The following is a 14769-nucleotide window of genomic DNA, read 5'->3' on the forward strand; positions in this document are numbered from 1 at the left end:
GAATGGAATAGGAGAAGCTGATTCTGTGAGTGACCCCTTAGAGCAAAGCTGCCATCCTGAACTGTGCACATCTTGGCTCCTAGGTGAGAGAGAGCAACCTCATTCTTTAGCCTACCCCTCCTTTTTTTCCCCCCAGTAGCTTAGCCTTCACCCTAAAGAATAGAGATGGGAATCCTGTGAGAGTGTATTAGATACACGAGGGAAAAGTATGCAGAGTAAGAAAAGAAACACTCTATGATAGAACCTTACAGAACACCAACACTGGAAAAGTAGACTAGAATCCTGAAAAGGAGGGAGATCAAGTTTAACTTAAAATATAGGAGGACATCAAGGAGTGCATCTCTTCATAAAAGCTTGGGAAAGAGTGTTTCAGGAGGAAGAGAGCGGTCACCAGTGTCAAGTGATATCAATAGATCAACAAAATAAAAACCAGGGGGTAGAACTCTGGGGATTTAGCGTCAACAAGGCCACTGATGACCTCAGTGAGTATAGGTTCAGAGGAGTGGTAGTGTGAAGTAATGGCAGAGAGATGAGGAAATGGAGACTATAAACACTGGCAGGATTTTAAAGAAATTTGGTGTGGCAGGAAAGAGAGAGATGGAACCACGATTATAGGATCAGCAGCTAATCACTAATATTTTCTGAGTGCTTAGGAGGGACCAGGTAATATCCTAACTCTTTACACATAATTTCCCATTCAACTCTCAGAACTACCCTATTAAATTGGTATACTATTTACAGAAAACCAAGGGCAAAAAATGTCAAGGAACTGCCTGAGACCCCACTAAGTTTTGGAGCACCCTTCATCATCCTGTGCTACAATGCTGGTCAAGCAGCCCATGGATCTTATGTGTTTCTTGTTTTCTGTGCCTAATACTTGGATGCTTCCTGTTTTAAGTATTCTTGCTGATTGTAAGCTGAATTTTAAAGTTAGGCCCAACAAAACGGTTAACATCAAGGCAAAGCAAATCAGTTGCTCCCCCTCAATGAAAGCCCAGAACATTCCTATTTGCCTCCATCTCTGAGCCCTGGTTGGTTAAAGACGGTGTTCTCAGATGTCCTACATTGATAATAATTGCTGTCGTTTGTTAGTCACAACATGAATTTAAAGTTGGTTTGGGGGTTCATTTGAAATAGCTTGCCCTGGATGGGAACATTAGTAAGCTTGTTTGTTTGAAATAAGTACCAAGGAATCTAAAAAAAGAGCTAGAAAAACAGAGAAAAAGGGATTTCTTGGAAGTGGTGAGGGCCCCTTTGCTGTTGGAGAGACCATGAATTTATTGTGGCATTTATCTGCACAGTTATGTGATTTCCTCCAACTTATGGTCAGCCACTGAGGTGAATATGCTGGGAAGGGTGGTGGCGGGAGTCTTCTAGGCTTGGACTTCTGCCAGTAGATGATGGAAAAAACAATGAGTAAAGAAGTTAGGATATTAAAAACAGAGTAGTTGAAATGATGGGTCATGGGACTTGAGCAAGAGAATGAAGCAGGGTTAAGCGCTTTGAATGTAAGCTTCATGACAGTAGGCATCTTTGACTTCTCACTTTACTCCAGCAAATCCGGTGTCTAGAACAATATAAGGTAGGAAGAGGGCTCTCATCACTATTTGTTAAGTGGCTAACCAATGGGACTGAGGACTCGAGTATCAGAAATGATTAAGTGACAGTCAGAAAATAAGAGTTCTGGGTCAAATATTTATATAGTCCAAATTTTCAATGTCAGAGCTGCAGTAGCTTCAGGTAAAGATCAAGGTTCCAGCTTTTCAACTTGGTGGTGGGCCCCTAAGGGCAGCGCCCAGGAAGATAAGTCCCTGGAGATGAGGCCGACATGCAGAGATCTCAGGGTTACTTTGGGTTGAACACATGTCTTTCCAGGCACTCAGAATGATAACAGAACACTTGGAAGGAAGAGAACTGCAAGCCCAGGTGCCAAGGCAATCAGTAAGTGAGAGGGAAAGATTAGAAGGTCTGAAGGCAACACACTGTAAAAAACAGAATAGTATACAAGTCACAGATGGAAATTCCAGCTAGCTTCACTTAATAATAATAATGGTTAATGTGTCCCATTCACCTGGCTAAAGTGGCTGACAATGGATACCTTATAGTTTGATTTACCTGCTTTCATGGTCTACAATGAAATATTGATTGCCCGTCTGGAAAATTATTTCATTCTGTGCCATATGACATGAATCTCGCTTTTTTTTCCTCATATGCCAAAATTGGATGAATCTATAAAGGCAAATTTATTTGATGCTAATGACCTATCAGTCAATTAAAAAAAAAAAGAACCCTCAAACCAGTTTATGAACATGGATATTGTCTAGTCTTTGAGTTTTTGATATTTGTCTAATGTGGTTACAAATTCTTATTATTCACTGTTCTTCCTAGATGAGAATTTTCTATTTATTCTTTATTTTCTTTGTGATGGCATGCATGATTTCTTTGCAATGGTATCCATGTCAAATATCATGTGTTGGTCATTTTATTTTTTACTGTTGTATATTTTTACTTGAGGTAGTTTGAAATTAATTTGGTTTAAATTTGGCAATGAAAATATTTCCTTTTTAAATGATCAATTCTATTTTGACGGTACTATGTAAGATGCTAAATATTTTGTTGTATGTCTTGCAACTTAAATTCATCTCAGTTTTTTGTTTTTGTTTTTGTTTTCTTTACAATGTCCAGAAACAAATAAAGATCATCGATTCCTTTGTTTGCTTATCTGGAAGAGAGAATAGAAAACTGAGGTAATCACACCAATAATTTAGGTATGTAGATCACTTAGCTATTTCATTCAAAAAAGTTCTTTTTCCCATCTGAGTTATCTGCACATTTAATTCTCCCCATTCCTCTACTTTCACAGAGAGAGTGTATGAACCAGAAGTTAAAAAGTTTCTGATGCATTGGTTAAAGAATGGGTGGAAATGTTGTAACGTTTGTGCTGTGAGGTGTAGAATGTTTCAGAGCCAAGAAAGTATTAACAAAGAATTCTTTACCTCGATTCTCAGTAGTGAGAATTTAGGAACAGAATTCAACCAGCGAGTAGACCATTTCGGAGAGCGTTTTCATGCTGAACTCTCGATTCCCCTGTCTTTGTGAAGCTGAAAGTCACCAGACACTATTTGATAGCTTGTTCCACTATTCCCTATATTCCTTTCTTTTCATTATTTCAACCAAGCTAGTCAAATAAGTTTCCATGGCCCTGTCCTCAAAAGCTGTACAGGGCATGATGGCTTGTTTTGCTTGGCAAAATTCTCTAGAACGTGATTCATTGTCTGCAGGTGATTCATGGTTAGGAAATTAATTCTGAACTCTGCCAGTGATTGCAGTTGATTAAAGTCCAGAAGTCCCTGCCGTTTATTCACTAGCACTCTTTGTCAACTGAAATATTTTTATAATAAAAAGGGCCGAAAGTAGATGTGCTTGATGCGTGGAATTTACATGCGTGTTTGCATCTTTTGAAAGAGCTACTCAAGCCTACACAATTTTAACACTTGGCATGAAAATCATTCTAAAAGTGTCTGACGGAATGAATCACATTTTACAAATAAATATCTGTCAAATGGTGCAATTACTTCAGATCCAGTCATTAAGCAATAAAATAAAGCAGTAAATAGGATACATCTGCTGCAAAGTGCTATAGAAATGCGAGTTTCCTTCTCAAGTTACTTGTCTTTTAATATTTTAGCCTAATTGGTGGAATGATTCGCTAGAAACATCAACCATTCAATGTAATCACGGCACCAAAAAAGGAGGGGATAAAAAGGCTTTCTAAACCAGTCAGTAGGACAAGAAAAAAAACACCCACTTACATGAGCAAAGAAAGCAAAAAAAAAAAAAAAGGCGGATGGGACCTAAAGCATTCCTGCTGTGTGCTATCACGGGGAGGGCTGGGAGGCGAAGGACCACACATCCTTTGAGAAGCAGTAACAGCATGCAAGGTGCCAACTCGTTTCCTTAAAACACTTGTGTACATGCAAATGGAGTAAATCTAAGGAGATTGTTATCTTTGTACGTCAACTGAAATGCAAGTGCTTGGTTTTTCTTAAATGAAGAAAATAAACAAATAAACAGGGATGATATTAGATTCACAATTCTCTACCACTATTAAGTTTATCAGTGGTTCAGGGATCCCATTCAAAGTCAGAGGGCACCTGGGTGGCTCAGTCATTAAGCATCTGCTTTCCGCTCAGGTCATGATCCCAGGGTCCTGGTGAGCCCCACATCGAGCCCCACATTGGGCTCCCTGCTTGGCGGGAAGCCTGCTTCTCCCTCTCCCACTCCCCCTGCTTGTGTTCCCTTTCTCACTGTTTCTCTCTCTGTCAAATAAATAAATAAAATCTTAAAAAAAAAAAAAAAGTCAGGCCAGGTAATGGTTGGGTAATTATGATTATGATCTACTTACATATGGATGGACATCATGAAATATTAGGTCTTCTTTCTCCAGTCATTCTCTTTTCTCTATGAATTGTTATAAAAAGAGACAAAAAATAGGAAACCTGTGACAACTCAGTTTGGCAAAATATTTAAACTAAAGTGTTTGTTAGGATTTGATTATGAAAGGTATGTTTTTCTTGTAACTTCAGAAAAATAACCAGAAGAAATTAAAATCCTAATCTAATCTAATCCTACCATTCCGATAACTAATGTTAGTGCCTAAGCATCTTGGGATTTTCCTACATTTTTTTATTGTATATTCTTATGCCTGGACCTAGAAAGGTTGTCTTTGTTTCTATTTTCTCTCGTGTACCTCTGTCACTACCATAAAAGGAACATGCTCAGATTGGCCCGCTGTTTTAAAGAGGATGAGACACATGTGAAGCAGAGCTGTTCCAGCCAATCTAGAAGCCTACAGCATTGCACACATGCACGAGTGATAATTAAGGACTGTTGTTTTGGGACATTTGGTATGCAGCAGTAACTAAAGGTGCAATAGGCATATATATAATATGTGTTAGTATATATATACATATGTAATTGTGTATAAATAACACATATTTAACAAAATCAAAAGCATAATGTCCTTTAATCTGTTTTTTTTTTCCAGTTAATGTATGTCCCCCTTATCTCAAGTATATGTGAGATTTCCAAATACAGATACAGCTGTATGCCAGTGACTAGCCCGGACCTGGCCCAGAACTAAACAAGTAAGCAGAGACTAAATTAAAATTTTTAACATCTTAATGGCTATATTTTCGTCCACCGTGTATATGCATATATCATGATATTTCCAATGAGTCCTCTATTTAAATTTTTGTTAAAATTCTTTTATAGACCTAGAGTTCAGAGCACAATTCAGAAAAATTCTTAGAGGCAGAATTTTGGGGCCAAATATATAGAAAGGACAGCTGTTTAAACAACACCTTTTTTTTTTTTTTTTTTTTTTATCAGCATCTTAGCAATCATATTTTGGTAAAAGCTTTTTTTTTCCCCCTCCCCTTTTTCTTCTAACTTACTTGATTCATCATGTGGCCTTTCTAGATGAGGGTGAGGAAAAATCAGTCTTGACTGTGCTTGGTGTAAGACAAGTTTAAAAGTGGGCATGGTTTCCCCTTAAAAAAGAAAAAAAAAGCTGTAACAACTTCCGGTATTGTATCATTCTCTCTTTTCTGCTTTTGAGGCTTCCTTTCATGTCTGGTGAGCAAAGGTCTGTGCAGGTTCTCCTACGTGTGGGGGGCTTCACCCATCAAACTCTTCTTCAAAAGTGCAGCTCCTTGGCTCAGTTCGCCCTCAAGTGAATACGCGGTGTGGCAGAGTGCAGAGACTGTTAAACACAGAGGTTGAAAATTCCGAAGATAGAACTTGTCAGAGCCAGAGAGTGGCCAGCTTCCCTGCTTTGTGGGCACAAGGCTGTTGAACAGCTGGAGGGGACCTCTCAGTTTGGACAGGTTTTAGAGCAAAGGTCAGGAAGTTGATGAGAGGGAAAGAGAACTTATTAGCAACCCGAAGAGAGAGTCAGCACACTATCACAGAGAGACTTAACACCCACACCATTATACTGAACGTAATCTTACAAATCGGCCCTAATTATGTCTGAACCTCTTCCTTCCTCATCTCTAGGGATCATTCTACAATGCAGACTTCACAGTGAACAAAGGCACTTGCTCCTCCACTTTCTGTGTTGTACCTATTCAAAGTATAATAGGCTTGTCAATCCAGGGTAATGCTATTCCCGTATCTTACTAAGCACTGTATTTATTATAGCACATAAGTGATGGTAGGCTGACAGATTTGTTTTTAGTACAGACACGAGATTTTTAACTATGCCCAATTTGTTTTAATTGGTGTGTATTTCTATAGTTTGAAAACTTTTTTGTTGGTTGTTTCCTAACGTCACTAATTTTTGTTTTAATGCTGATATTATGTTCCATTCAGGACTGTAGCTAAGGAAATATAATCAGAAGAATTTAATTCCATCTTGAAATAGGTACGTGATTTGTAGAGATCAGAAGAGGAAAAAAAAAGAGGGGGTAGGTTTCTTTTAGTTTCGAATAACTGTAATTTTGGCTCATTTGTGATATGAGAATTGTCTTGGGCTAATTGAATATAACCCCTTTTAATGGGGTTGAAACATTTTCTCCAGGATCAGAATTTGATTTTGCACTAACAATAAAAGCTGAAAGGATGTCAAACTATGCCCTACCCCCAATACACACCTATGAAGAAGGTCATGGCTTGTCACTCTTTTAAGAAGTTGTGTTCCTTGTAAGCAGTCTAACTCAAACCAAAATTACAGTTGGAAGTACCGTATTTCAGTAAAGATTTTCCCATTTATCCACAGACTTCAATTTAATAATAAAAAAAAGCCATTGGATTTTGAACAAATTAGAAGGGGAAAATGAAAAATAATACTCTCTATTTATGTTGGAAAGATTGGAGACATGATTCAGAACCTACCCTCATCCTATAAAAAAGATCAGATTTATATATATGTTCAAAATGATATGAATAATTGAGCAATTATTCAGATATTTGGTCCGATATATTCAGACATATTACATAAAAGCATTTTGGTACTTTGGGCTTGCATCATTGAGGTAATTGAACCAATTCACTATTTCATTTTGCCTCTGTAAGTGTAGTAGTACCTTAATTATAGTCTAATTTACAGGGTTTCTGTTCCTCCACAGACACTTAAGAAAACTGGATTTAAAATCAAGAGACCTGGTCTTGATTCTCTTTCACTCTTATTAGCCTCGTGACCTTGGACAAGCCACTTGCCCTCACTGGGTCTGTTTCTTGATCAAGAACAAGACTATACTGCATACCCTACATATTCCATGAAGTTGCAAAAAGGCTAAATAATGTAATAGGAAGAACTACCATTTATTGGTTATACATGATTTCATTTCATTTTCACAATTATCACAATTGTACAGAAGAACTGATGTTTCAAGAAATTAAGAACTTTGCCAAAGTCATACAGCCAGGACTGCACAGAGCCCAGACTCAAACCTTAGACTCGGATTCTAATGTACCTGTTATATGGTCTCTCTAATGAGACAAACTCCTGCACATACACAAAGGGTTATTTTTCATATGATTCCAGTAAGTGCAGTGAACCAGACAACCTGCAAGGAGTTGGACAAACTTCCGTACTGGTGGGTATTTAAAATTTATAAATTTTTCACTTTTCTTCAGCAGTGATTCTAGGACACTTGAACAAATGGCTCTTAATGGTGTCGCTGCTGGGGCTGTAGCCATATGTTCACGAAGGACATGTGAAACCTGTTAGCTTTGGCACCATCATCAATAATAACTTTGCCATTTCCCTCAGCTTGGGAATCAATCCCTGGGGTTGGATTTGCTAACACCAGCATGAGGTCCCTTATCTAATCAGAGCTAGACCTAGCCATATTTCAGTGCATTTGACAAGGAATGATGTAATGGTCTTAGTTGAAAATGAGATATGCATTTGACATTTGAATGTCACACCGTAATACGATTGTCAACTGAATTGCCAATAATAGGTTTAGTAAAAGCATACTTTAAAATAGGGTAATGGTTTTACTCCAGAGCTTTTTTCCTCCCGGTCACCACGTTATGTACCCACACACATGTAGGTATGCGTTGACACACTTATATACTCACTTATCTATGCAATAATAATGATATGCCTGTGAAAACAACCAGGTTGTGTCTGTTTTAAATATGGAGAAGTCACTATTTTTCCACATCCAAGATTTTCCCACATACTGTTGAAAAAATAAGAAATCTTCCTGTTTGGATTCCAGTGGTGAGAATTTCCCCATATGTTCACCATCTCTTCTTCAGATATTGTGAAGGCAACAAAATAGTACATTCCATCCTCTGTAAATTTCCACCAAGCTTTCTCATCACAGATAAGGATTTTTAGGTTAATTGACCAGAATCCTACACAAAATGTATGCAGAAGAGGCTAACTACCATTTGCATAGCTTGAAAAGAAGAAATATTTGTAACTAACAGAGAGAATATTTGACCTTTCTAGGAATAATAGATAAGGTATAATATATAGCACAACTCCATGAAATATAGAAATGTTACATATAGGTTAATTTTATATTAAACTATTGCTAGGAAAACTGCAAACAGAGGTCAATCTTTGACAGATCTAAAAATACAACCATGTGGATCAAATTTTCCAGTCACAGCTTCATCTCTGTAGATTTTCTTTCATTTGTAAAAATCTTGCTGTTTCTGCAGAGGAACTGATTAGACTGTCCACTTTAGTGCTGAGCAATGTATTTCTGAAAATGAGCTTCAGCCTACAACAATGCAGTCTATTTGCTGTGTGTTTTTTTAATCTATCCAAGACCAGCTTTTAGGCCTTCCATTTCAGATTTGACAATTTGCCTTCGGCATAAACTTTCAGTGGCAGCAACTTGAATTTTCACATAAATAAATAGTATTCAGTTAAGAACTGTATCTCTATAACCATGTCATTGGAACATACACTTCTAAGCCTCTTCTAATGATTAACATACATTTCCATGCATTGCTCTCACTGAGTTTTGGCTTGTGCCTCAGTAAAAGGGAACAGTATTACCCACTTTTACCTCAACTCATACAGTAATGCTTTACAACAACTGAACTAGAAGAAGATGAAACAGATCTTGGAATATTTTATAGAAATCACTTAGACAAACTCGTCTTATTAAGGACTCAGTTTTTCACTAGGACCTCACTCACATAAGAAAAGACTTTGCTTTTTCTAAGTATTTTCCCCTCAATTTAGCAATTTAATGCTCTAGTAATGCTAAGACACTGTTGGAAAAAGGCCTTGACTAAAATACATGTTTTGTCTCATATCATTAAACAATTAAATGTCTAAAATAAGTATATCTTCTAGATCATTGAAGTTTATTCCATTAAGGGCCCAATTTTTTATGTTAAAAATTTTTTCATGTTTTGGTAGAATTTTCCCCCCAAATTTCTAAAATTCGGTGGAGACCAAATGTAATAGATGCTTACTGTGGTGTCTCCCTGGCCTATAATTTCTAAGTCTAGGCATGGCCTTAATATACAGGTTGGTCCCTCAGAGACCATTTTGATTCTATGCAAACTCTTTCTCATGGATACAACTGATTGGCTCATTGTTTGACACTTGAAGTAAACTAAGTAATTAGAGTCCTTATCCATGATTTTCAAATAGGACTAAGACAAGGTGTAGTCCCTGGAATTTAGAGTGCCAGTAGTATCTTCAGGAAGTAATGCCATGGTGGCAGCCGTGTTATCCACAGCAAGGAGGAAACCAGTCTTCAGTAGGAGAAGATGACACTGAGAGAAGCCACGGTAAAAAGAAGATGGAAAGAAAGATTCCTGGGCAAGACCAGTCATTTTGTCTACTTTTCTCTGAGGCTTAGGTATTCCTCTATCCTTTGTGAGGTTGGAAAAGTAGGCTTTGAATGTGTCCTTTATTGTCTAAGCTGGTTCCATTTGAAATTCTGTCACTTGAAACCAAACAATCCTGATGCCATTATCACATATCTATATTGTTCACAGCTGATTCAGGCAAACATCTGAACTCCACCACAGAATACATTAAAGAACTTTTATGTGAACCTCAATCAACGTAATTTTCTGAAGCAACAGGAACACAGGAATTTTTTTCCTGAACAATGGCAATGGCATTGATCTCCCTAGACATAGTATCATGAACACAATTCCGTATTTTCTTTCTTACTTTTCTTTCTTTTTTAAGATTTACTTACTTATTTGAGAAAGAGGGAACATGAACACATGGAGAAGGGAGGGTCAGCGGGAGAGGGAAAGAGAGAATCTCAAGCAGACTCCCCACCGATCATGGATCCCTACACAGGCCCCATCCCATGACGCTGAGATCATGACCTGAACAGAAATCAAGAGTCATATGCTTAACCCACTGAGCCACCCAGGCACCCCTACACCTCCATTTTCTTGATGATGTAGAGCTTGAATACTAAAACGAACTTTAGTTACTGTACTCTTATAATTTAGTTACACATTCAAGAGCTATTTGAAATAGGAGAGGTTGCTTGGATGTACACTAAATGGACCCAGACAACTGTGCTTTGTAAGGTATTAAATCTGATTTACAGAAAATCTCTGTCATTCTTTCACTGACTTATTTTTGGCTCTCATTTCTTGCTGTTAGAAAGAGATGGCTTGAGAAACAACACAGCCATTGGAAGAGGGATCTAGATTGGACAGAATGTGTACTCTTGCTTAGTAGCTTTTGGACCTTGGGTGGTTTCTTTCAATGCCTGAACTTACTTCCCTTCTTACAAAAGGAGAGATTGACTTAATAGTAACCTTTTTCTAAAGAATAAATCAGATAATATATGTAAAACACACATTAAGAGTTCTATAAATGTTAGGTCATTCCTGGCAACAACTTCCTCCCACTTCTAATTTACTACTTCTTACCTGTCCTGGACTAGGAAAATAAATCATAAGATATAGAACCTGAAGATTTGATCAGGATTAAATGTGACTCAGTTTTTAAAATCACTCAAGGGGTGCCTGGCTGGTTCATTGGGTTAAGCCTCAGCCTTCGGCTCAGGTCATGATCACTGGGTCCTGGCATCGAGCCCCACATCAGGCTCTCTGCTTGGTGGGGAGCCTGCTTCCCTACCCCCCACCCTGCCTCTCTGCCTACTTGTGGTCTCTGCCTGTCGAATAAATAAATAAAATCTTTTAACAAAAAATAAAATCAGTTTCAAGATTAATTAAAAGTTATCAGTTAAAACCACTTAATTATATTGAGTTCTCTCTACAAAGTCCTCATCATGTGCTTAGACAAATACTTCTCCACCTGACCCCAAAGGATACCTATTTGTTCATTCTACACTTAGACAGTTATGATTATTTGAAAGTTCTACTTACATGGAGATCATTGCACACTAGAATTGGTTCCATCTATCATTGCCATAGAGGTGGAGGTGTGTGTATTTCTATATAATGTTTCTTCAAACATTTGAAGGATACTGTCTTATCCTCAAACCTTCTTTTTTTTTTTTTAAAGATTTTATTTATTTATTTGACAGACAGAGATCACAAGCAGGCAGAGAGGCAGGCAGAGAGAGAGAGGAGGAAGCAGGCTCCCTGCGGAGCAGAGAGCCCGATGTGGGGCTCGATCCCAGGACCCTGGGATCATGACCTGAGCCGAAGGCAGAGGCTTTAACCCACTGAGCCACCCAGGCGCCCCCTCAAACCTTCTTTTATGTAGATTAGAAATGTCTACTCATTTTCTTTTGTCTTCTTTAATCATCTTCTATTATCCAGTTTGTCATTTCTGAGCTAATGTTCAGAATGTGTTACCTGAGTCATTTGGAATAGAATCATATTTCTCTCTGGGCAGCTCCAGATTTCACTTTTGATAACTAAGAGATAGCTCTCAAACAGAGAGATATTTGTATTCTGAGTGAGATCATTATTAGTGAACATAAGCTACAGCCTAGTGTGCTTGGACAGCTATGGATTTTCCATGCTTCAGTTAGGAAATTTTTTTTGCTATCAATCAAACTTGATCTCTTTTAATTTTTCCACAAATATATATGTACATACCAATTATAAAATCCCTTATCTTACCCAATTTTGAAACTAGATATTTGTTCTTTTATGTGATTTTCCAAGATTTCCACATGGTTTTGTCATCTCAGTTATAAGTGATGTTAGTACATTGAGCTGGACGTACTTCAGATGTGTAGGATGTGATGTGTTCTTATAATCACTATTATCATTCTGATCGATGCTGATCTATTTGATTTGTGTTCTATATATTGCAGTCTGGAAAAATTGTTGCTTTCTATGGCATTTACAAAAATTTTCCCAGTAAAAAGCCAATATTTTCTTGACTACCTGTATTTCAATATCACTGGAAATGAAAAAACTAGAGTTAGTACCTTTTCTGTGTGTGTGTGTGTGTGTGTGTGTGTTTGCATTAAGGGTCAGGTCATTTAGGACTTTAAACTCAAATGACAAGTGTGAGGTTTTAAGACAACTGTAAAAGTTTAGAGGGAATAGTCCTCAAAAGAGTCCGTCCTCAGATTTGATCATTTGCTAGTAGGGTCTCAGAATTCACTGAAAGTGATTATACTCATGGTGATGATTTATTACAGGGGGAGGATATAGATTTAAAATCAGCCAAGGGAAGGAAGGCATAGGGCAGAGTCCAGGAAAGGTGCCAAATGTGGAGCTTCCATTATCTTCTTCTTGTGGACTCAGATACATTACTTTCCTGGCAATAATGTTTGACAGTATACATGGATTGATGACACATGGAATATTTCCAGCCAGGGAAGCTCACTAGACCGAAGATCTACCAGGGTCTAGATCTTGGACTTCCCAGACTCCAGAACTGTGAGGAATAAATGTTTGTTGTTTAAGCTATCCTGCATATGGCATTCTGTTACAGTAGTTCAAGCTGACTAATGTATTTGTCATTTTTCTCTATAGAATATGATACATAATATGTACTCAATACATATTTTTGGAGGACATAAATTAATATACACAGAAAACTTCCTGTTTTCACTAGGATCTCACTACATTTTTTTATGTTGAGCTTTCCTTATGTGTCTTTATCATTACTTAGAAACTCTGAGCTCATTTCATATGAAACTGGATTTCCATCTTCTCCTGTGAAATCATAATCCCAGAGAGAGTCCTCACTGGCCACAACTGCTGAGGCTGATGAGTGGCCATCCCTTTCAGGTGGACAACACCTCCAAGTTCACCACATGGTATTTTCTGCTGGCACTCATTTCTTCTTGATAAGAATGGGTTAGTGACCCCCTCTTATGACAAGAGATTCTGACCTATTTTCAGGTTTTAGAGATAGCCTCACTGTAGTGATAACCAATCATAATCCATTTAGAATAACACAATGAGAAAAGGAAATGTATTTTTAAAAAGTCATAAAATTGTGCTTAAGAATAAACTCAATAATATACTAAGAGTATCAACTGGAATGTAAAATTTTATTGAGAAACTGGGTTAGGTTGATTTTATATAGATATATGTCATGCTCCTTAATGCAAATATTATAAGGATGTGAGTCTCTCCAACCAAACGTACAAATTTAAAACAATTCCAATAAAATGGATCCTAAAGCTCCAATGGAAGAATAAATAAACAAAAAGAAGCACCATAAATAACAAACAGAGCTGTCAAAATTAAATATCACATTATTAAAGCTTAATAATGACTCTGGCATGGTACTAGTGTAAGGACAGATAAATTAATGGAAGGGAGTAAGAAAACTGAGAAAGTGACCCAACACACATTCAACACTTTACTCAACCCGACTGTTTCAGGTCAGTGAATATCATATGATGAAAAGTTGAAATTCGGCAACCCTGTTGGGATCCTTCTAACTCCTGAGAGATTTCTCTGTATCCTTGCTTAATAAACTTGTCGCCTTACTAAAAGAAAGAAAGAAAGAAAGCTGAAATTCACACCATATTTGAATGAACATAAACATACTCTGTTGCATATAAGTCAAATAAGAAGGATGAGTAATTAGCCCAAGATGGCAGAAGATATCCTTACTAACATGATAAAGAACCCATTTTAGCCAATGGGGAGGAATGGCTTAGTCAATGGGAAGGAGGAATGGCATAATTGTTGATTAACTAGAAAATATAGTATTTCATGTCCACCTCACAATATTTATTTAAAACTGCCGACAGATGCAAGTGTTAAAAAAAATGTAGTTTTAAACTCATAAAATCAGTAAAAAAAAGTATAGATGGAAGTCTATCTGATTTCTTGGTGGAAACAAAAAGTAAACAATCAAAAATAGAAATGTTAATAAATACAAAAGTGTAAACATGAAAAGGTGGTCCCATAAAATAAAGTAGCAATGACAAACCAGTAAAAATAATTGAAAAATAAAGTAAAAATGAAGAGCAACTGTTCTTATTTATGAAGAATTGTATAAATTAATGTGGTACATTATTAGAGGAAAATTGTAGAAAGAAAATAACAAGCAATTCACTCTACAAGTTACGAAGAGTATGAGAAAATGTCCACATCACAAAATAACAAAGAAACGCATACGAAAATATTAATTTAAAAAGACTTTTCACATCCAACACTGGCAAAGATGAAAAAATGATAATATTCAGTATTGGCAAGGGTGGTGGGAAATGAGGACAGCCGTAAATTGTTTTTAGAAATGTAAGATAACACAGCTTTTTAGAGGGTAATATGGATATGATGTAACAAAAGCCTTACAAATATTCACACATTTGAGCCAGCAAATTCACTTGTAGGAATGTATTCTAAGAAAACAATTTGAGATAT

This window comes from Enhydra lutris, unplaced genomic scaffold (genome assembly GCF_002288905.1).
Source record: "Enhydra lutris kenyoni isolate GAN:26980312 unplaced genomic scaffold, ASM228890v2 scaffoldscaffold2, whole genome shotgun sequence".
In the NCBI taxonomy this organism is placed as follows: Eukaryota; Metazoa; Chordata; class Mammalia; order Carnivora; family Mustelidae; genus Enhydra; species Enhydra lutris.